The sequence below is a fragment of the Camelus bactrianus genome, chromosome 20 (assembly GCF_048773025.1).
Source record: "Camelus bactrianus isolate YW-2024 breed Bactrian camel chromosome 20, ASM4877302v1, whole genome shotgun sequence".
Taxonomy (NCBI): domain Eukaryota; kingdom Metazoa; phylum Chordata; class Mammalia; order Artiodactyla; family Camelidae; genus Camelus; species Camelus bactrianus.
The window spans coordinates 5,843,579-5,865,275 of NC_133558.1; the positions used below are offsets into that span (position 1 = coordinate 5,843,579).

Consider the following 21,697-nt stretch of genomic DNA (forward strand, 5'->3'; position numbering starts at 1 on the left):
CTTTTCTGGGCTTCCTTTCCTCATCTTCCAAATGAATGCTTTGCATAGAGTAAATCTAAGGTTCTTCGTGCCTCTAAATGACATCTCCTGGTTCACTTCCTGCAAATACTTGTCATCTTTGCATGAAGGAAGGTGTAAACACAAGTGTCCAAGAACTCTCATTTTCACAGCTAGTGGAAGGAAGAGAAATCACTACACCCCAAAAATCTCTTAAAACACAGGCTGCTGCTGAGTTTCTACTCCCCCTTCCAAACTTTACTGTGAAATTTTGCCTCAGTCCTCTTCTGATTTCAACCAAACTTGGTTGCCCTGAAAACCAAGACGCTGGTCGTTTTCAAAGGTCTAAAGGGTTGGAGAGTTGTTAAGTAAAAGGTCAACTTTATTAACTGCAATTATATGTAACTTGACTTAAGAAAGTGCTTTAGTTAATCTGCTAGAAAGATTCCACATTCATATTCAAATTTACTTAGAGAATGTTTTGTATATGCTAATTAGTGTGACGTTTCTCTTACTTGTCCAGTGACCAGTTAGAGTCCAAAGACTAAGGTGGAACGTTTTGTCAGTGGCGCCCTCCAGTAGCAGTGAGAATTGTGACGTTTTCCTAACTGCTCTGTGCAGTGAACTGTGGCTGGGAGATCAGACATGTGCACGTAAACACGGAGCTCGGAGGGGGCAGGGCAGGGAGAACAGGCTGTCCTAACAGGACGCAAACACACGCGGACCTAGGACGACCAGTCACTGAGGGTGAGAGGGAAAGGCCTCGAGCAGCAGGCCGGTCATAGGGAAGGGCACCCATCCATGCACTGGCCTCGGCTAACAGACTTCCTGTTAGCGATTAACTAAGAGGACCCCATGCAGGACGTGGCCTCAGTGACTTCTCAAATCCCAGAGTGAAGCATTTGCCAAGTGACGAAGGTCTGCTAGTGCTCACTGAGGATAAAGCCTGCTGGTTGACAGTTTCCTACTTTTTCTTGAGAAATTACGTAGCTCCTCTGGGATAACTGTTACTGAGCTTTTGATAAAAATATTAAAATTCTATTTAGATGTACAATGTTTTAATGCAAATTTTTAACCATAAAAACCAAACGCTCCATTCAGTTAAATTAATAGAATTACAAAAAGATGTAATGATAGCAATTAAGTCTTGAAAATGCAAATTTTATAGTCAAGGACAATTACCTCATTTATAGTATGTTGGAATGGTGCCAGATGAAGGTAATTTAGATCCCCCCAGCTCACAGTTACACCGTGATGGATATCTTCATTTCATTAGTACAACAAAGATGGGTGAGAAGTTAGACGATACATAAAAAGAGAACTGGAGAGTGTTTGACCTTTATGGTAGAACTAGAACCAGCATTCATTCACTAATTCATCAAGTATTTAATGAGTACGATTATCTAAAATGTTAGTAATATATTTCTTTGCCTTGGATTTAAAAAAAAAAAAAAACTCTTCTATTTTCAACGTCCGCAAAACCCTGATTTCCAGGCAGATCAGATTTCTTCTAAGTCAGGATGAGTCTTTGGTGCGCGGTGTACACCTCTCTGCACCGCGCAGATGCCCTGGTTCCGTGGTGACTGGAGGGATACCAGACCTCTCTGCAAAAGAACAATGGGTTTTTCACTAATTATCTTCTCTTTAATTCGAGCATTCCTTAGGTAATTTTTGGTGTCTTCAAATCATACAGCTGTGAAATTGTACTACCTAAATAATTACGTTTGACATTTTAATATTTTACTATGTATTTTCTAATGTTCTTTATTTTAATGTTATCCTGTTGGCTGCAGTTAATTTGCATAACATTCAGAGCACATTATCCTTTCCACATTACAGGAAGATAAGCAACTTTACCAAAAAGAGAGAGAGAGATTTCATAATAAGAGTGTACGTTTTTCAAGCATCTATGTTTATGTTTTCTTAATGCAATTTCCCCACTTGTATTCATAAAAAACCCTAAATAGCCCATAATCTCCTTCCTCCCCTCTAGAGGGCACTAGATCACACTCCTGCAGATACAAGGAGTCAAAGCTAAGCCCTACTTGCTGCTGGTGAATTTTTCCCTTGAGTCATTATCTCTGGAGAGAAAATGATTCCCATCTAAGGGAACGATGACTGTGAGAAGAAGGCAGTTGTTCCTTGCTGTCCAGCCCCTGGAAAGAGGGCGACCAGTGTGCTCACGGTGACAGAGGGAGGTGGTGCGTAGTGGGCCGACTCAGGGGACAGACTGCCCACCTTCCTCTGGATATGGATGTTGGGCAAATTATTTAAACTTTCTGTGCCCCAGTTTCCTCATCTGGAATATGAGGCTTATAACATCTACCCCATAGTGTGTTTGAGAGAATTGAAAACAATAGTATTTATAAAGGACTTACACAGGGACAGCCTACAGCAAGCACTCAATGACTATTAGTTATTATTATTTTAATCACCCCTATGAGTCAAATGGACAGAGACTCTTTAGGACCCCCAGAGAGAGAGATGCAATCCCCTTGCACGGAACAGATCCTGACTCAAAGAACTTTTTCAAGAAACTTATGTTATTGATGTAACAAATGTCAGAACAGAAGGTAAATCTCTTCAAGTTCAGAGTGACATGATAACCTCATAATTTTACTTTCTTGGTCACTTTTCAGCCATGAGCTCCAAACCAAGACATCTAAAGTTTATTGTAATGAAAGGTTTTAGGAACATGTGTATGTACTGAAGAAATGAATACACATGATAGAAATGTGGCCCTTCTTCAGTACACAGAAAACATTTTTTTGTTCATTTTGTCTGATTTCTTTAAATGCCATTTATAGTAAAATAAAAAAAAAAACTTATAGTAAAAGTCATTAGGGATTTTTTTCCCCCGGACCAACAGGGCTTTCGTGAAGGTCAGTCTTTGTTTCCAGTAATGATGCTTGCGTCTTTGTAGGTTCGTTTTCTTGGTTAATTTATCTGCTAGCGTAAGAATTCTGCCAAAATACCCATCTTGTGGGTGGTGGTGGTGATACGCTTCTCTCCTTTCTCCTCCTGATGTTTGTATTTATTTTTGAGGTAAATTTATCAACATCCATCTCTAATATTCTTCAGTTCTGCTTAGATAGCATTCACAAACATACATGCTGGTGGTGAATCTCCAAAGCATGCCATATCCAAGAAGCATTGTCGGAAATCCTATGCATTTTTGGCTATATAAGTGTTCAAAGAAATCTTTAAAATCAGTTGGCCCTGATGCTCTCACCTGTGGTAAGAATTCATCAAATGAGCCAACTGATAGTGTTTGCCATAACCTTTAATAGAACCAACTTTGCCCTGGAAACCCATTCAAGCTAAAATCAACAAACAACCTTTTCCCTGGACTGCATTTCTCAAACTGTCAGATTTTCAAGTGTCTTGTAAGCATTTCAAATATATTTGTATTGCTGTATGAAACTGGTTGCATCATTATTAATGAACTAAACAACTGTCTTAATAAACTGGTTACGTAGCCAGTTATTGCATCTTCATAATCAAATCAAGTATACTTAAATCTCGTGGCGTTCCTGTGGTCTGCCCGATTCCCAGTACGACACACACCAGTTTTTGCAGATCTATTCAGAATGTACAGGCAAGATGAAAACAAATTCATGTATGTATTTTCACCATTTGTAACGAGTAAGTCTGTGTGAGGCAATGGTGCCTAATACAGCCTTAGCGTCTTGACATTAAGGTGGAATTAGAAGCTAAAACTTCATTGTCCGGTTCAAAGGGAGAAATGAATTGATGTCCTTACCTAAAATGGTTTCCTATGCAAAGCCACCAAATTTCTGGTGTTAGAAAAAACAAAGGCACATCTGATACCCTGGCTGCTGTTTCTCAGTTGTAAAATCCCGTCTGTGATCATAATAGGATATTGATTAGTTTGGATGCCGTACAAAGCTGAATTGCATTTCGTGGCGGAGCACTAAAGGTCACTGTTTGATTACTCCATAACTTTTCAAATACAAGAAGTGCTATTTAAAAGTGTGCTTGAATGATTGGGCTGTGTTGTGAGAGAGAGATGGTGGCATGGAGCTTCTTTTCTTTCATAAAGATAGATGTTAAATTCATGTATCAACTTTACGTTTGACATTCTGAAATATTTTACATACTAGAACATAAACCATGAAATTAAATTATGAATGCAGTTTGTTCATGTTATGACCCATGTGATATCTAACCTATGAAACATATAATTCACTTGAGTTTTTTAGGTATTAATTGAGTTTGTCACCAGGGTCATCTTACACTTAATAGCATTTATTTTCTGAGGTCATAAATGTAAGGCATTCATACTTTAGAATATATAAAATATAGAACTAGATAAAGAGGATAAAATTACCTATAATTCTGGTTACTTTCATAATTTTCTCTTGCTACTTATCAAAAACTATAAAATCTTTTCTTATAATTATTATATTTGGTACAAATTTTGAAAGTAGATCATCTTATTCTAGTTTTTACTGATTTTCCTCCTTTCTATTATACTGGGGATGTACCCTTACAAATACTAAATGTTATTGGAAAATTAATTCTTAACGACTGCATAGTATTCCATGTTATAAATACAGCATATAATATTTAAGCTGTTGATTTGTGCTCATAATGCCTCCCCCAGATCATGCTGTTCGTATGACCTATTGTTTGATTGTAAAGAGCCGTGTGTGGTGGAGAATGACTATCTCCTGTGGTCCCACTGCTGTCTTCTGACATCATCACTGTATCCTTCCACTCACTTCCCTGTTTGATATTTCAGGTTTGTCTCTAATCACTGGCAACCTTGCTCTATCCTGACCCTCACCATGTGCCCAAACTAGTATCTTAGACGGTCTGATTGGCCTCAATCTGACTCGACAAGATGAAGACATCCATTGAGTCTGTTGCAAAGATGGGCTAGCAGTGCTCTAACACATCATTAGATTTCAAAATATATTTATTGAAAACATAAATGGCTTGAGCTCAAAGGCTGTTACTCTTTAAGGATCATGAAATATATATTTAAACAGACCAAGAATAAAGCAAAGAAACCAGTTAAGACACTACTGTAATAGCTCTGAGAAAGATCTTCCAAACCTAAGCTGGACAGTGTAGTAGGTATGCAGAGAAAGTAAAAGAATTACGAATTATTTTTAAAGTAAAATAATTGATTACTAAGACTGATTGAAAATATTAGGCATTAGGAAATGCAGTGGTCAATAATGATGCCAGGTGTCTTGGGTGATCCTGTTAAAACCATCCATGGAGGTGGGGAGCAGGAGGTTAAGGACATGTTTTGTGGGAAAGATTTGATTTATCCAATTTGGGACTATTGACTTTAAAATACTTTGAAGTCCTTTAAGTAGTTATGTCAGGGAGGCATCTGGATATTAAGGTTTATATCTGAGGAGAATGGCTCTGTTTGAAGGTATAAATCGAGTTTTGTCTACATGTAAATATCCAGGGGCGAGAAAATGAAAAAAGAAGTGGACTGAGGGGAAAAAAAAAAAAAGAAACACTACGTTTAAAATGATGAGCGAAAACGGAGATTCACAAAGGACTGAGGGAAGGTGTGGCGGGGGAATTAGGAGAATCCACAAGTCTGATAACCTAAAACTCAGGAAGCAGCTCCCGGAGGACCATCAGCTGTCAGTGAGACCCGTGGTCTAGCAAGGTCACAGCTGGAAGTGCCCGTTTAGTTTGAGAATGAAACGGCCACCTGAATGAGACCAGTTTACCTCGAGGAGTGGCCGGAGGAAACACTGCTGTGCTGATTATTAGATGGGAAGCAGGAATTAAGGACTGAAGTCTTTTCATAGGGAGCGTTCCTCCTCCTCTGTCCATATCGGGGTTTAGATGAGCAGAGAGAAGGTTCAGGTTCAAGGAAATACAAGGTCAAGGGGGTAGCAGTATTTGTCTCCCTTCGGTTTTGTTTTACAATAAGAAGAATTTCGACCTGTCTGTATGTCCGAAAGAGTGAGATCTAGCAGAGAGGGAGAGTTGAGGGTCGTGGAGAAAGATGTGACAGACGGAAGGTGACACTGGCCTTAAACAGGAGAGAGACAGCGTTTTTTCCAGCTCCTGTACTCTCCGCCCTAGTTCAGCTCACTTACTCATAACTCATATATGTGTGTTGGTGTGTGTTGATAAAGTACTTTTCTATTCCTCTGGCAATTATCTGTACTGAAGAGAGTTTAGTTTTATTTCCTAAATTTTTAACTATACGTCTACAGATCCAAATTAAAAAAAAAGAAATCTTCGTATTGTCTTTAAAGTAAGACATTTAAAAAATACCCTAAAAATAAGTCCTATCTTTTCTTCAGCATAATTTTTGATCCCCCATATTGAACCCCTAAGCCTCGTTCCTTCTACTTCCAAAGAGGTGAGGCTGCAAGAACAGATTGCCTCCAAGACTGCTTATACAACGAATGTGAGCAGTTCTCATACAACAAACACGTTCGGGGCAAGAGAATACAAAGAAAGTTAGCCTGAAAAATCTATTGTAGTTGATGGACTTCTTACCATGTTACTAAAAACATCTATACTATAAAGACAGAATGCTGAGCCCACAATCATGAATTTGAGAATATTCTCCAAAATGGGCATCAAAATAGAAGTTCTATGAGACTCAAGGAGAAAGGGCTCTGGGAGGACCTGTGTGGGGAGTCAAATGGGTGCTGGACTTCTACAGAATTCCAGACAGTTTCACTCACTTTTAGATAAGGGATCTAGCAGTGACTAACGAGAAGAGAATTTCACTGCACAGCACGTATGCATCACGACTGAAGTATTTCCTGTGCTTTGATCATTTAATATTCCGTACGTGATTGAGTTCATCCTGACTCTTCTGTTGGTAACATTCATACAGCCTGAGACAAAGAACCGGGTCGAGTATTGCTTAGAAGTATTATCTGAATCTGGGGGACCCATCGAATTCATTGTCTTCGTGGTCTGTGGGCACAACAGAATACATCCATGTTTTCCAAAATTGCATGTTACCGTGTTGGGTGAAACAAGAAGAATCACACGTGGGTGCATGCACGGGCGTGCGCTCACACACACAAAGGGAAGAGGAGCCGTGGACGAAGCTTGTATTATCATATGTAAGATCAGTTGGCACAGCTTATGGGCCCTTTGATGGCGTTCTTTGTCTGATCCAAGTCCAGGATGCCTTGATGATGATGACGTTGGTAATAATGCCAGTAACTGTAACATCAGCCTGTTTGCTCAACGTGCTGTGGAAAATTTTGTAGGAAGGTTGTACTGTTCAACGTTGATTTAGATAGACATGCCTTGTAGATAATAAGGGACCAGTATACAGGTACTGATTTGATTTGAAAAATAAAGTCTCAACAAATATGTAAGTAAGGAAAATGTCAACAAATACATGAATCAGAGGCCTGAGCACAGTGTCTCCCAAGGTGCGTGGAGAGGCGGTACACCCACTGGTCTGAGGCCTGAGGAGGCCGCCAAGCCACGTCATCAGGGAGGCCGAAGAGCGCTCTGTGAGCTTTTCTGGGCTGACTCGTGGCAGGTCACGTGGAGAAAGCAGTGGGCATTCGGGAGCTGTTTGAACCGTGGGTGGGAGAGTTCGGAGACCAAGAAGGGCAGACAGACGCACGGAGAGCAGAGGTGGTTCGCGTGGGAAGACCTCACCTGAAAAGAGTGGCAAGGGTGGCCGGGGAGCAGGCGGTCCCATATGAAGTTTAAGTGCATACGATGTTCCTGTTTCACCAAGACAGTAGATCGAGGACCACGGCAGCTGACAGCGGATGTTCGCCCAGCGCTCCGCCCTCGCCGCCCTGAAGTGTGCTCTGTGCTAAGTCAGCCTGAGTTGTTTTCCTTCATGTGAGTGTTACTCCTCCTGAGCAGCTCATTAAGCTCCTTACAGAGAGATGTTACTTCTAGATAGTGTATCTTCGGAGCTGTTTGCACATTGCAAGGGTCTAATGCTCCCTAGCTGGGTAGTGGTATCACTGTTTTCTGAAGTGGTCCCTCTGGTTCCTGTCAGTGTGGTTCAACCTACCTGGCGAAGAGACGGGTTGCATTAAGCTTCAGTGTTCCAAAGGAAAGATCATTTATGAGTTGCATAAAACGATTGCGACCTGAAGCAGGAAAAGCATCAGGCATGCCCAGTTTTACCGAGAAACCTTTTCGTCACTTGCTTATATCATTTTTAAAATATCTTCCCAGTGGGTATCACATTTATAAAGTCTTGAAAAACTTCACGCGGTTTTGCAAAGAGGACTCAGACTAAGCGTTTCCATCGCCCTTTTGTTTGCTGGGCCCTGTTGTTCCCTCTTTTTGCAGTACTTTAATGAGCAGGAAATTATTCACAATTAATGATAGCCAATCACTACAGTGGGGAATATACACTTAGGAAATTATGACAAATAGCCACACACCGTGTGATCAGGGTATACAAATTACACCATAAGCAGAAAGGAGCTATGCTTGATTGGAGCAATTAAATGTTTTCTTTTAAAAAACGTAACTCCACAGAGAATATTTTAGAAAATGACTTTTTAATCATCTGTAGAACTGCTAAAATTATTGTCTCATAATAGTTTTAAAGTACGGCATGTTTAGAATTAACTGTAATCCCTTTGCCTGGCCCTGGGAGTCTCCCCCCAGAAACCCGTTTACTTGAAACCTATTTTTAATCACAGACTTAACATCAACCCGTTCTCCTTTTGGATAAAATGACAGTCACTTCCTGGGATTAGAAAATGTGACGTTTTGGCTACAGCCAGATTAGGGAACAGAAAATTCTAAACAAGTACACTTTGTCACCTTGTAGTTGGACTGACCCCATTGGATTGGAACTTGGCCAAGGGTTGAGGGGAAGTTCTGGGGAGCTTCAGCAGAAGACCTCCATCATTGCTACAGGATTACTCTACATGGAAGCTGAGATGCTACCTGGTCATAAATTAAATAAAATTAAAATTTTCCCATTGTCTTCCATCGAAATAGTTTAAACCCTTAATTTGGATTTTTCTCAATTTTTTAATATATACCTACAACATATGGATTCAATTTCGTAGTCTCCTTTTTCACAAGATAATAAGTTGCACGAATTTTCATAATTTGACTTGTTTTGGCAACCCCTGAATAGTTGCATGATTCATTTAATTAAACTAATGCCATGAGAGAAATTTGTCTTATCTCTGTTTAAAAATACTTCTCACCTTGATTATTTTGAATTTTCCACACTTTCCCTGATGCCTAGTTTTTCCATCTTGTCTGTATATTCACATGAAGATAAGCTTTCCCAAATGTGCATCCACAGCCCACCTGAGCTCACACGACTTCGGGGGGAACTGACAGTGGGGTTATCATGAATGACCTTTTTTCCCCGACTTTTCATGTATTCCTTACCTTTTTCCTAGGCAGCGTGGCTTGAAGAGATGTGTTCATTGTTGGCTCAGCAACCTCATTCTGGATGCGTGAAGGGAAGCTGTCTTTCTCACCAAAAAGACAGCTAAATATAATCACTTAAGGAAAGCTGATGTATCTTACAGAAAGAAAAGAAAGTTTCCAGACTTTAAATTTACACAGCGCTATCTCCAAAGTCTCTGAGACCAGGAATCTGGCCATCTCTATGGATTATACAGATCTGTTGCTTTTCGTCCTTTGTTGGTTTCTTCACTTTCACCATCTTTATAGCTTCTACGTTTCCAAACTGAGTCCTTGTCTTCATGTGACGTGTAAATAGTAAAATGTCCATTTGACCAGACTCGAGTGGGTGGGTGACTTGAATCGAAACTAGAGAAATCTCCAAAGCAGATAACGTCTAAACCGTTCTGAATACGATCTTTGATCACATTAAATAATTGTAATCTCCTTGTCTAAAAACTCTGGGATCTAAGCCCAGGGCAGATCTTGTTGTTAAGGAGTCAAAACTTAGACAGATATGATAAAATAGCAAAAGGCTAAATATTCTGTGAGTTCTCAGCTCTATTCTTTCATTCTCATTAGCATCTTTAGTTGTTTCCAGTGAGACCCCTTTGCAGCAGACACAGAAAGACGACGTGTCGGTGCGCTGATGTGTGGTACCATTTGAAATCCGCACAGGCTTTCTGTCCACCTGCTGTGCTTCGTGCCAGTATACGTTTCTGTGATTAATTTGATTTTTCTTCAGTACATCCGAACGGTCTAAGTCATTTGTGCTTGTGCATTTTGTTCTGTGGATCAAAGTGGACTTCTGCTTTCTAAGAAGTGGGCTCTTTGGGAATTTGAATTCCAGACTCTCTGTCACAGATGACTATGGATCCTGATTCCTTCCCTGACATTTACAGTCCCACACGTGCATGACCCCAGCCTCCCTCTAGAGAATTCGAGCAGTCTGAACTTGGATGAGAAAAATTACCTCTTAATGTTTCGCTAATACATGACAAAATTTTTTAGCATTTCCTTTCGTGTTTCATATCAGAAAACCGTGGTGGTGGCAGCAATACTTACGGTTTTGTCACCAGTGAAAAGCACAGGTACATTCCTATCACCTTGTCACCGATCTCCTGGAACGTGACTCATGCTCGGCGCACCTTCAACATTGTGATGGTGATTCGATTCCACCTTTTGATCTTGTTATGTAATAAACTGGTGAGGAAGTGTGTGCGTTGTACTATCAGAACGGCCTTCACATTCTGATAATTTTAGTATAATTCGTTTCCTTTGTAACCTTAAGTACTTTATTTCTTTAAAAGTGTTATTCTGAGAATGGATTCATGGCTTTCATCCGACTGGCAAAAAAATCCATGACTCAAGAAGGGTGAAGAAACCCTGCGTCAGGTTACGTTAAAAAGGTAGATCACTAGTTGGAAAAACTATGTTTTACTCTCTTCTACAGAGTTTCAGGTACATCAGGGCTGAACTAAAGCTTATTGCTATATCTGTATTTTCCATCAGATTTATCTTCATGTTTCTATAAAATGCGTTAGTGCATCACTTGGTGAGAACAGGTTGCACCTCAGTATGTGTCTGCTCCTAAGCAAAGGTGCTGAGAAATACACAAGCTACGAGCTGCAGGCACGCTGAGTTGACCAGGTTATGACCCGCAGTACAGCTGGAGCACAGTCATCTTCTACATACTCAATACATATTAACAGTAAGTGCAAAAGAAGAGAGGACAAAGGAAAAGTCAGACATATGGACCCCAAATGCTGGGTGAGCTTGCATGGAAGGATGAGGTCTGAGCTGGAAACTGAATACGGTTAGAATTCCAGTAGACAGGAGTCAGCCCTCGTGGTCAGACGGAGAGAAGGAGCAGAGGAGAGACACGAACAGTCAGCCTCCCTGCTCCCAGCCTGCTTTGTTTTTCATCATAGCTCTTAAAACAACCTGGAATGTATGTATGTATTTAATGATCCATTGTCTCCGATTAAAATATAAGATCAGGAACTTTGTTTTGTTCACCAGTGCACCCTGAGTACAAAGAAATAGTGCCTGGCACATAGTAGTTGCTTGGTAAAAATTTATTGAAGGAAGAAACGAGAGAGGGAGAGAAAGAGAGAAGGAGGGAGGATGTGACAGAGAGGGAGAGGCAGTGATTGTGTGGCCGGAGAAAACGGACCAGAACAGCCTGATCAAAGCAGAGCGTGAGTGTAGAAACATGAAACTCCAAATGGAGTGGTTAGTACTTACTGCACCCGTAAGAGAATTAACCTGTACAACCGGTAGCTGGGAGCCAGATAGAAGGCATTCTATCTAATAAGCTAATTAACACCAAAGTTCCCAATTTTAGTTCTGGGAACATAGCAGGGGCTCAAAAAATGTTAGCTCTTCTTTCCTGATATTTAGATGTTTACGTTTTAAACTTAATGATTCGATGACACAAGCCTCACTTTAATTGCAAAGAGTGTTTCATTAAAATATGTGTCAATTTTAGAAAAATTGAAATAAAAAATTCTTTCCCTTGAGAACCTTTACCGCATAGAGTCAACATGACTGGCTTATGCTGTTGAGCAGAGCACTGGGTTGTAGAGTTCCTTAGGTTCCAGCCCTCAGTGGCTCATTCAATACATTATTGAACACTTACTAAGACATTAAGACCCAGGCACAACGTTTAGTTCTTCCTACGGCCAAACTTGTTCAGAGATGTTCAACTGAATAAAATGCTGGCATCGCAGAACTCTTGGACATAATATAAACTAATCCTTTCAGTTCTCAGGTTAAAGATAAACAAAACAAAAAACCTCAGAGAGACATGACCCTTGTCTAACTAGAACGTAACTTTTCCAGTTCACAGAGATGCTCTTTTTGCCATGTTCTCTGCTGGTATCTTGAGCAAACGTTCACCAGTGTGACCTCTAAGTGTCACTATTTTAGTGACCCTTTAAGTGCCAGTTCCCATAGATTGGAAGTGTTCAATTAAAAATTTTAAATGAAATAAAGGAATGGGGGAAGGAAGGGAGGGAGGGAGAGGAAGGAAGGAAGAATAAATGAATGGATGACTAGATCATCTTTTCAAATACCTGTGTGAGGTCACAGATCCACTCTGCTGTAGAGTTTACCATCTCTCATCTTAAGTGTTTGTAATCATGGGCGGTGGAGACAACTTCAAAGCTTTCATTTCCCATTACTTTATAAGGAAGAGAATTAAATTTTATTTTTGAGGTTTAAGAGGTTAAGGATTAAAATTTATAAATATGTATAAAGAAGCACTTCTTATAATTAAAATTTTAGATCTAGGGATGATAACAGATAATAGGGATAAGAGAAAGGTTATAAATTTGAATTTTAAACATTTTAATTGTATGTACTAGCTCCACTGGTTTTACCTTTTCCAACCCCAGTTCCGTCGTTATAAAGAATAGATAATGTTGATATATACTACCTGGGCTATAGGATTATTTTAGACTTAAATGTCGTAACACTTGGGGAAGTGGTTAATTCTTGGGGAAGTGGGAGTGTTACACATACGAGCAGTAGTTGTTACTGCTATCCAAAATTTTCCGAAGTACCAAATGATGACCCTAGGCTATGTGTAAGGATTAACCTTGTATCTGGCAGAATTACATAAATAATTACCAGTCACTAGACTCCGGGACACTGTGCTAATGTTAATTATTTGTATTCACATCTCACCCAAGTTACCTTTTTGGTCTCTTGATTAACTCCATAATCGAAAATATTAATGATGGCAAGAGAAAAGAGCTTGGAATTAATTCCAAATCTCAAAAACTTGGACCCAGCAAAATTTCAGTAATGAATTGCAAACCTAGGGTTTCCTTCAAAGAAAATACGGGTGGATTTCATTCGTTATTGTTTAATCATCTCCAGCCCTGTCAACGCAAGAGTTTGGAAATGAAAAACAAGCTGGGACGGGGTGTGTGGATGGGGACTGTCCGGAAGTGCCAACATCTTGAGGACTGCCCTATCAGAAGAAGCTATGGCATCTCAGTCCAGCTTCTGCCTTTCATCATGTTAACCTGGTGATGGAAGCTGATTCTCACACAGGCTGTAAATTGTTACAACCTTCGGACTGGAACATGCATGCTCTCAAATGGAGTGCCCTGCTACAGTGAACCGATTAAGTCTCCACCAAGAAGACAGCATACCTACTATATTTTCCAGATCTTCAAAGAGCAGCTGAAGGATCAAGTAACTACGAAAAGATTTAAAAGGGCGTCAACATGAGCAAATCAAATAGATCTGCTGTTCGCAGCCTCTCTTCACCATCCAGTGCAGATGGGGGCTGGAGAAGCTACAAGCCTGTACTCACACGTGCACCCTCGCGCGCACGTGTGTGTGTGTGTGTGTGTGTGTGTGCACGAGGGCGCGGGTGCACGCACATGTGTGGGAAGGGCTTTGGAACAATTTACAACTGCCGGTCTTCTGATGAATGAAGGCATTAGAATAGCAGATGTAGAGTGTGGGGCTAGAGAGTGAAAAGCTAAGCGCTGCCTTGGAGCGCCAGGAAATGGAGCCAACATGGTGAAAACCATCAAGTCGCCCGGGCTATGAATGTTTCAATGTACAATAAAGCACTTTGATCGCTGCCTTTAAAAAAGAAACCCAACTGGTAATGTTTGCAAGTGTTTCCTGAAGGCCTCACTGAAATACCACCAGCAGCTAACAAAGGGGAGAGGGTTAGTCGTTGGCAGCGATGTAGGGGAAAGGCGCTAAATGACTCTGGCAAGTAGCGCGCTAAGTGAGAGGCCTGGGTGCAGTGCGGGGCCGCGACATGGAGGACTCCGTTCCTCCCTCGGGGGAGTGTGGAATCCAGGAACGGTTGTTCCGCTGCTTCAACCTTCTGAACTGCAGCAGAAGACTTTTGCCCCCAGAGCTCAGTCTTCAGTTCTGACCTTTCAGTTTGCAACTTGAGCTTTCCGGAATAATCTGTTGGACAACGTAAAAAAAAAAATGACATTCTCCTACCTACCCATAAAATGTTTGTCTTGCGTTAGGGAAGGCTTAACCCAAGACCCTGAAGAGAAGCGAAATCACGGTTTCTTCCTGATAGGGTCGGTCCCTGGGTGTGATGGAGGAACTACAGATGCAGCATCCCCAGTCTCTCGTGCATCATTCCTCGTTTAGGGGACCAGTCACCTTTACTCACTGGACCTGTTAGTTTCTCTCTGTGTACCGTAGCTGTGCCCTCACTTAAGGGCACGTTGCTTATAAATTCGTACTATTGTTAGCTTTAAAAAAAAAGCTAAAAGAATGCAAGTGACAATCTCTCATTACTACTAGGGGAGATGTTATGCAATCCTCAAATTTATGAATTACGGAGACCCCCTAGAGAATAATACATTTAAATGCTTATCCAGTCATTTGACCTTCATACCAAGGAAAGGACCAGTTATTATTTAGGTAGGCGAATGTCTTTTAAGTTTTTGATACATTTCAATGACGTTGACTCAGTCAACAGACAATCTAACCCCATTTCCCTCCCAACATACAGATTTAAATGGAAGGGTATGCAAATGAATTCCTATTTCTCATGAACTAAATATTTTAAAAGAAACAAAAACATTTCCTCGATATTTTGAAATGCACACATGGTTAAAATTCAAGACTATAACTTTAATGCTTCATCCTGTAGGTTTGTTTCTAAGCTATTAATTTGCTATCATGTTTTGGGGGAACTTGTCAAGTTCAATTTTTTTTTCTTTTCCCCATATCTGCAAAATATGCACACATTTGAATTATGACTTTCCTACAGGAACTAACAGCTGTATGTGCAAATCATGCATATAAATCAATTACCAAGGCCTATGTACTATAAATGCACCCATTAATTAAGCAATGTCAGATGCTATGAACCATGAAGTTCATTACATCTTTAGCATTCAAAACCAAGGATTATTTGAAGAAGAAATACTAAGTTTACCTAATAGTTAATGAAATTAAGCCGGGTTGTTGCCAACATTTTTATTTTATGCCTAATTCAGTGTTTAAATGTTTATGAATAAAACACTAACTGCTGAAAGCAGATATGTTGAAATGTAATTACTGGTAAGTTATAACACACTTGAGGACTCATTATACCAGACTTGGGAGTTTTAAGATCACCAGTGTAACACACTCTCCAAAAAAAAAAAAGAGTTTTTATGGGCTAAAAGCTGGAAAGACATAAATGCTGTTGAATTTGTCCTGGCTGAGTGGAAATTTTGATGATCGCGGTGGTATGATTTATGAGTATAACATTTTCCAGTCATTACGTGGTCGCATTTCAGCATTGTGACATGATTTGCATATGTGAATATCCCAGCAAATTAGCTTCTGATGACTGCTGCATCTGCCTGGATAAAGAAGCCCTTATCTTAAAATCAATGCAGCTGCTACTACAAAAAAACCTGCTTGGAACAGAAATGTTCAGTCTTGTTTCCCTTTGAAATCTATCGTCAGTGACTTGACACACATGGGTTCAATTTCAGGGATAAATATATGCCTGAAATGACTAGGTTTACACATCTGTAGACATTTTAACATCCCTTAAGTTGTCTGCCTTACAAAGACTTCCTGGATGATTCAGAGAAGACTGACACCTTTTCCCACACCCCTCCGTCTGGGCTTGGAAACCCCATGACTCTCTTTCTGTCTGCCCCCCATAAATTGCCTCTCCGAGTCTCCTACATGTAAACCATCCTTATGTATGACCTAAAGTGTACTAACTTGTGTTCACGTATACTTGTGAGTCTGTTTTCTGTATGTCTACACATACAGTACCTAGATTCCTATGTTAGCTCTTTGCAAGTTAAATAAAATGTTGCTACTCAATTCCAGAATCTTGGAAAATGCAAGATATTTTCCCTTCAGACATGTGTTGAAGTACGTTTTGCATTTTATGCACACCATCAAATATCTTATACAGAAACAATTGTATAGAGAAATCATTCAGAAGAAGCTAAGAACATAATCAATCTTCGGAAATGAAGTATATCCACAAGTGATTTTGCAAGTTTTTTTTTTCCGCCTGCCACATTGGTCAAGTTTGGCTGTCTTTAGTCTCTGAATATGTGATTATGTCATTCCTAGCATGGTGTCATCTATTTCTTTTGCTTGTATTTTCCAAGCAGAAGCCCCATGTTTTCCTTCCTCATTTTCTTTCTCTAAGCATCGAATTTAAGTCATTCTGTTTTTTTTCTGGTTTTCACATTGTTTATGAATGTTTGCTTACTTTGGGCTTAAGTAATGTTGACATAATTTTTAGAAGCTTGCATCATTCTCTTGTTTTATGACTCTTGGTGTTGTCTTTTGATATTCTAGAAACGTCCTTGAACGTCTAAATGCATCAACTCATTTCATATGTACTTAGGTTGATTTTAATAGTCTCCCCAATTCTTTGTCATTAGATGTAGTCCAGATTTTAGAAATATATTCTTTAAAGGTTTGCATCATCCCTCCTTGGATTTCTGTAAACAGGATTATATTTGTTCTTAGTCTGAGAATTTTGAAATCTACTTTCAAAAATTGGAGGATCCTGTTTGCTCAATTCACTGTTAAATCTCATTATTTTCTACTCCAGAGATGGATAATCACTTCCCCCCCATGATTCCCAGTTCCTGTGTGTGACTCACCAGTTCTTCCTCATGGAAAAAAATCAAACAAGTCACATTTTCTGTATTTCTTAAATTAAGAGAACCATCAGTAGACAGTAAAGACAATGAAGAATTTATTAGATCCTAACAGACTTGGAAGTTTCGGAGTTGGGTTGAAATGTATCAGCCAATTCTGTCATTAGAAAGCAGGTCCCAGAGCCCCCTTCTGCCCGCGTGAGTCATCCGGATCCAACAGTATCATCAGTTCTGGTATTTCCCCCATTCAGTGTCATCCCAGTCATCACAGGCTCCGTTCACCTGGATGCTGAGGCTCTAATGAATCTGGAGTGTATTCCCAGCGAGCAGACATGCAAAACGGGGGAGCGGAACAGGAAAGCAGGGAGAACCACGATTGAGATTGTCAGAACGTTGAGGATTGCTCCAAGGGACTGGTGCTTCATGCTGCCAAGACCTACGGAAGAGACTTAAACTGTGTCTCAGAATCACCTGCTTGGAAGATGAAAGAAGGAAGCACATGTCTATCATGTCCCATCTGCTATTGTTCAAGAGCGGCTCCTTCATTTCTCCAGTGAAGACATACAGGTGGCCAATAGTAGGTACCTGAAAAGATGCTCAGTATCACTAATTATCAGAGAAATGCAAATCAAAACTACAATCAGGTAGCACTTCACAGCAGTCAGAATGGCCATCGTTAAGAAGTCCACAAACAATAAACACTGGAGTAGGTGTGAAGGAAAGGGAACCTTCCTACATTGTTGGTGGGAATGGAAATTGGTGTAGCCACATGGAGAACAATATGGAGGTTCCTTAAACTAAAAGTAGCATTATCATATATCCAACAATCCCATCCCTGGGGGCATATATCTGGAGAAAACTCCAATTCAAAAAGATACATGCACCCCAGTGTTCATAGCAGCACTATTTACAATAGCCAACACATGGAAGCAACCAAAATGTCCATCAACAGATGACTGTATAAAGAAGATGTAGTATATTTATACAATGGAGTACTACTAAGCCATAAAAAAGAATAAAATAATGCAGCAACATGGATGGACCCGGAGATTGTCATTCTAAGTGAAGCAAGCCAAAAGAGAAAGAAAATACCATATGATATCATTCATATGATTAAAAAAAAAAGAAGAGTTCACTAATGAACTCATCTACAAAACAGAAAGAGACTTGCAGACATAGTAAACAATCTTATGGTTACCAGGGGGAAAAGGGATAGGTAGGGCTAAATTTGGGAGTTTGAGATTTGCAAAGGTTAACCACTATATACAAAAGTAGATTTAAAAAAAACAGTAGTCAAAATCTTGTTCATTGTCTTTGTTACAGTTACTTAAACTGGAAATGATGTTTGTCTCTCAAGTTTGTCTGTCTCACTGCCTGTTTTGGTTCCATAGAGGCAATAATTATACCTTTGACCCTCGAACAACATGGGAGTTCTGAGTGCTGACCCTCATGCAGATGAAAATCCATGTATAAATTAGAGCTGGCCCTCCTTTTGCCCAGTTCTGCCTCTACAGATTCAACCAGCCACAAATCGAGTGTACTATGCTATTTACTAATGGAAAAAATTCACGAAGAAGTGGACCCACATAGTTCAAACCAACGTTGTTCAAGGATCAACTGTACTGATATTCTTGTATTTTTTGCTTTCTTACAGCCATAACTTTATTTCCTTAAAACCTTTCCTCTTATTTATTAGATAAATCTTCTTGTTTGGGACTATAGTCTCTTTCCAAATGCCTGGCCTTTTTTCTCAAATCGCTGTGCACGTGTAGGGAGACCTGCATTATGTACTTCATGGGAGATCAAATGGATTATCTCAAAGAGTCAGTGGCTCTCTGACCTTTCAAAGATAATTTAAACTATTCTAAACCAGTGTTTCCCTATAGTGGATTTTAGCCTGATTGCAAACTCAAGAAACTGTTGGAAGTGGCAGGAGTCACAATCACATACAGCCCAAAGGGTGTTGTGCTGATAGGAAAACTTCTTTGTCATACACGCTGTGGCAGCCAGAAGTCACCCAGGATCTGGTGCATGTTCTTTGCCTGATCTGACTGTCCCCTTTAGGGGACAGCTGTAGTAGTGACCCCACTTCTTGCTGATAAAAGTTGCTGTTGCCTTGGGCTCTTCCATGTGGTGGGAAGGAAGTCAGACATAACTCTGGACCCAGTTTTACCCTCAACCCTTGAGACTGGTTTTTCGTAGGAAGTCCTTTCCCTCTCGCCTCATCCCCATTATATTTTTACAGAAATCCCTCAGCCGGTGCTGTTACCTTAGCAAGCGTCAATATTGACATAGGCCTTTTCCATACTTTTAAATTGAATTTATTATTTTCATAGAGCACTTTGGAAAGACAAGTTAGACATGTGGACTTCATCTTGATTTCTGAAGGAAACTTAAAATAAGTTATTTACCTGTCAGGTATTTAGTTTACCTAAAGTGGGTTCAAATAGTTAGCAGGTAAGTTTAAAGGAAAAGGAATACATATCACAAATTTAAACGGGTTGAGATTATTGCCTGATTTTTAAGGAAGCAGTTCCATCCATCCTGGTGAATTAAAAAAAAAAATGTGAAATGTGTGTGGTTCTCAATGCACAGGGGCCAAGTAGCTTGGTTCATTTCAGGTTTCTGTCCACAGACCCAAACGCCAGTGAAAAGGTAATGAAAATCTCAGAGGTTTAACCAGTTTCTAGAAAGTCTCTTTAGGGAGATAGAGGGAGTTTTAGTTATTAATAATGGAATCATTAAAATAACCCCCCAAAATGTAACGTATTTAAGCCATTAACAGACAGAAACCTTCACAGTCATCACACACCTGTTTTCTAAAATACCGAAGAAATTATCGCAGCATTGCAACTGGTAAACTGTATTTTCAATCACAAAGAATTATTTTGAGAAGTTGCTTGAAATCAACATGTGGCGAGAAATATGGGCCGTTAATCATAACAGATGACACATGGTTTTGATGGCAAAACATTTGAAATGTTTAATCAGGTGACATTATTTGAGGAGGAATTAGGTTTCTGAACTCTTGGAGAGGACTGAGGTCCGTCATAGTTGAGTTAGAGCTCGTGCGGCTGTAAATCAGAGAACTAGGCTTAACCATCACCTGGAACCTGCTTCTGAAAAACGTCCTTACCTAAGTCATACCATGGAAAATAAATACCCAAGTCCTCCGCCATTAATATTTCTAATAGCCACACTGTTAGAGTCTTGAGGAATTTGCAATACCGCTTACATTTCAATATGATAATGATTCATTTTCTTTTTGGTTCTGCCAAGCTTAAGAAAGGGTTTTATTTATTATTTATTTATTTATTATTTATTTATTTATTTGTTTATTTGCATGTTAATTATTCGTGAAATGCTACTTTTTTTACCCTAAATGATCAGTAACGCTTTAAGTAAGATGTGCATTTTATTTTCTAGTCATCTCATTTTATTCAGTGTTTCAGAGAAGGTTTAAATATCAAGGGAAGATGCTATTTTAAATATTAAATTAAAACATATTTGCAGTGAAAATACACGTTCCAAATAAAAGCTTGAATTAAAAATTACATTTGCTTCTCATATGCATAAAATGCATTTATGTCGTCTGGATAAATGTCCCTTTCAGTCCAACTGAGGCCTTTCAACCAATGATTTAGACCCTCGTAGGTGCTGCAGTGAACTTCCTGTTTCAGAACAGAGGGTGGACAGCGGGGCAGCGGCATCGATCAGCAGGTGGTAGAATGGAAGAAGTAGATGTCCGCACACCACCACGTCTTGTGTCGTCTTGACAGCCTGCTTGGTGCAACAGCCACAGCAAACACCACAACTTAGGCGACACAAACAACAGAAATTCATTGTCCCACAGTCAGGAGGCCAGGAGTCTGAAATCAAGGTGTTTGCATCTTTGGTGCCTTCTGAAGGCCACGAGAGAAAGCCTGTCCCAGCCCTGTCTCCAGCTCCTGGTGGCTTGCTGGCCATACTTGGCACTCTTCTGCTTGTAGAAGCACCACTCCCATCTTTGTTTGTCTTCTTATGTGGGATTCTCCTTGTGTGCGTGTCTCCAAAGTTCCCCTTTTTGTGAGGACACCAGTCCTGTTGGACGAGGTGTCCAGCTACTGTGTAGCTTCAGCTGAACTACATCTACAAAGACCTGATTTTCAATAAGGTCACATTCTAAGGTACAGATGGTAGGACTTCAGCATGAATTTTGGGGAAGACAGTTCAACATATAACACTGCCCCACTCTCTGACCTTGTGACTGTGGGCAGGGCACTTCATTCTGAGCTTCCTCGTTGGTAAATGTAGTGAACCATGGCACCCATCGCCTTGGAGTATTTAATTTAATACAGCCTAATAGGACCCAGGCCATACATTCAGAAGCCATCTATCTGCATTTCACTTACTATGAACGGTAGTGGTGCAGTGTCTCCTGTCTATAATTTGATTTCCGCATGGTTGCAAGTTTCATTTAATTTTAACGTTTTTCTCTACATAGGAAAATGTGTAAACACTTTAAAAAAGAAGGAAATACGACTATCCAAGTATATTTCAACAAACAAGAAATCATTGTTAATGTCCAGTTTCCTTTTTCAGATGCATTCTGGATGTGCTCACATATCTTTACATAGTGAGCTTGGTGACTCAGTAGTAAAATCTCATCTGTGATATATAATGAAAGTTTAAAAGTTATGGACTAGCAAGACTGT

The 21,697-nt window shown here is 39.9% G+C and overlaps 1 long non-coding RNA gene across 5 annotated transcripts in view; it reads left to right on the plus strand.

Annotated features, from left to right (window-relative positions):
* The window catches only part of LOC105061627 (uncharacterized), a 51,718-nt gene that overhangs the window by 1,816 nt on the left and 28,205 nt on the right, over window positions 1-21,697 (plus strand). The window lies entirely within an intron of this gene.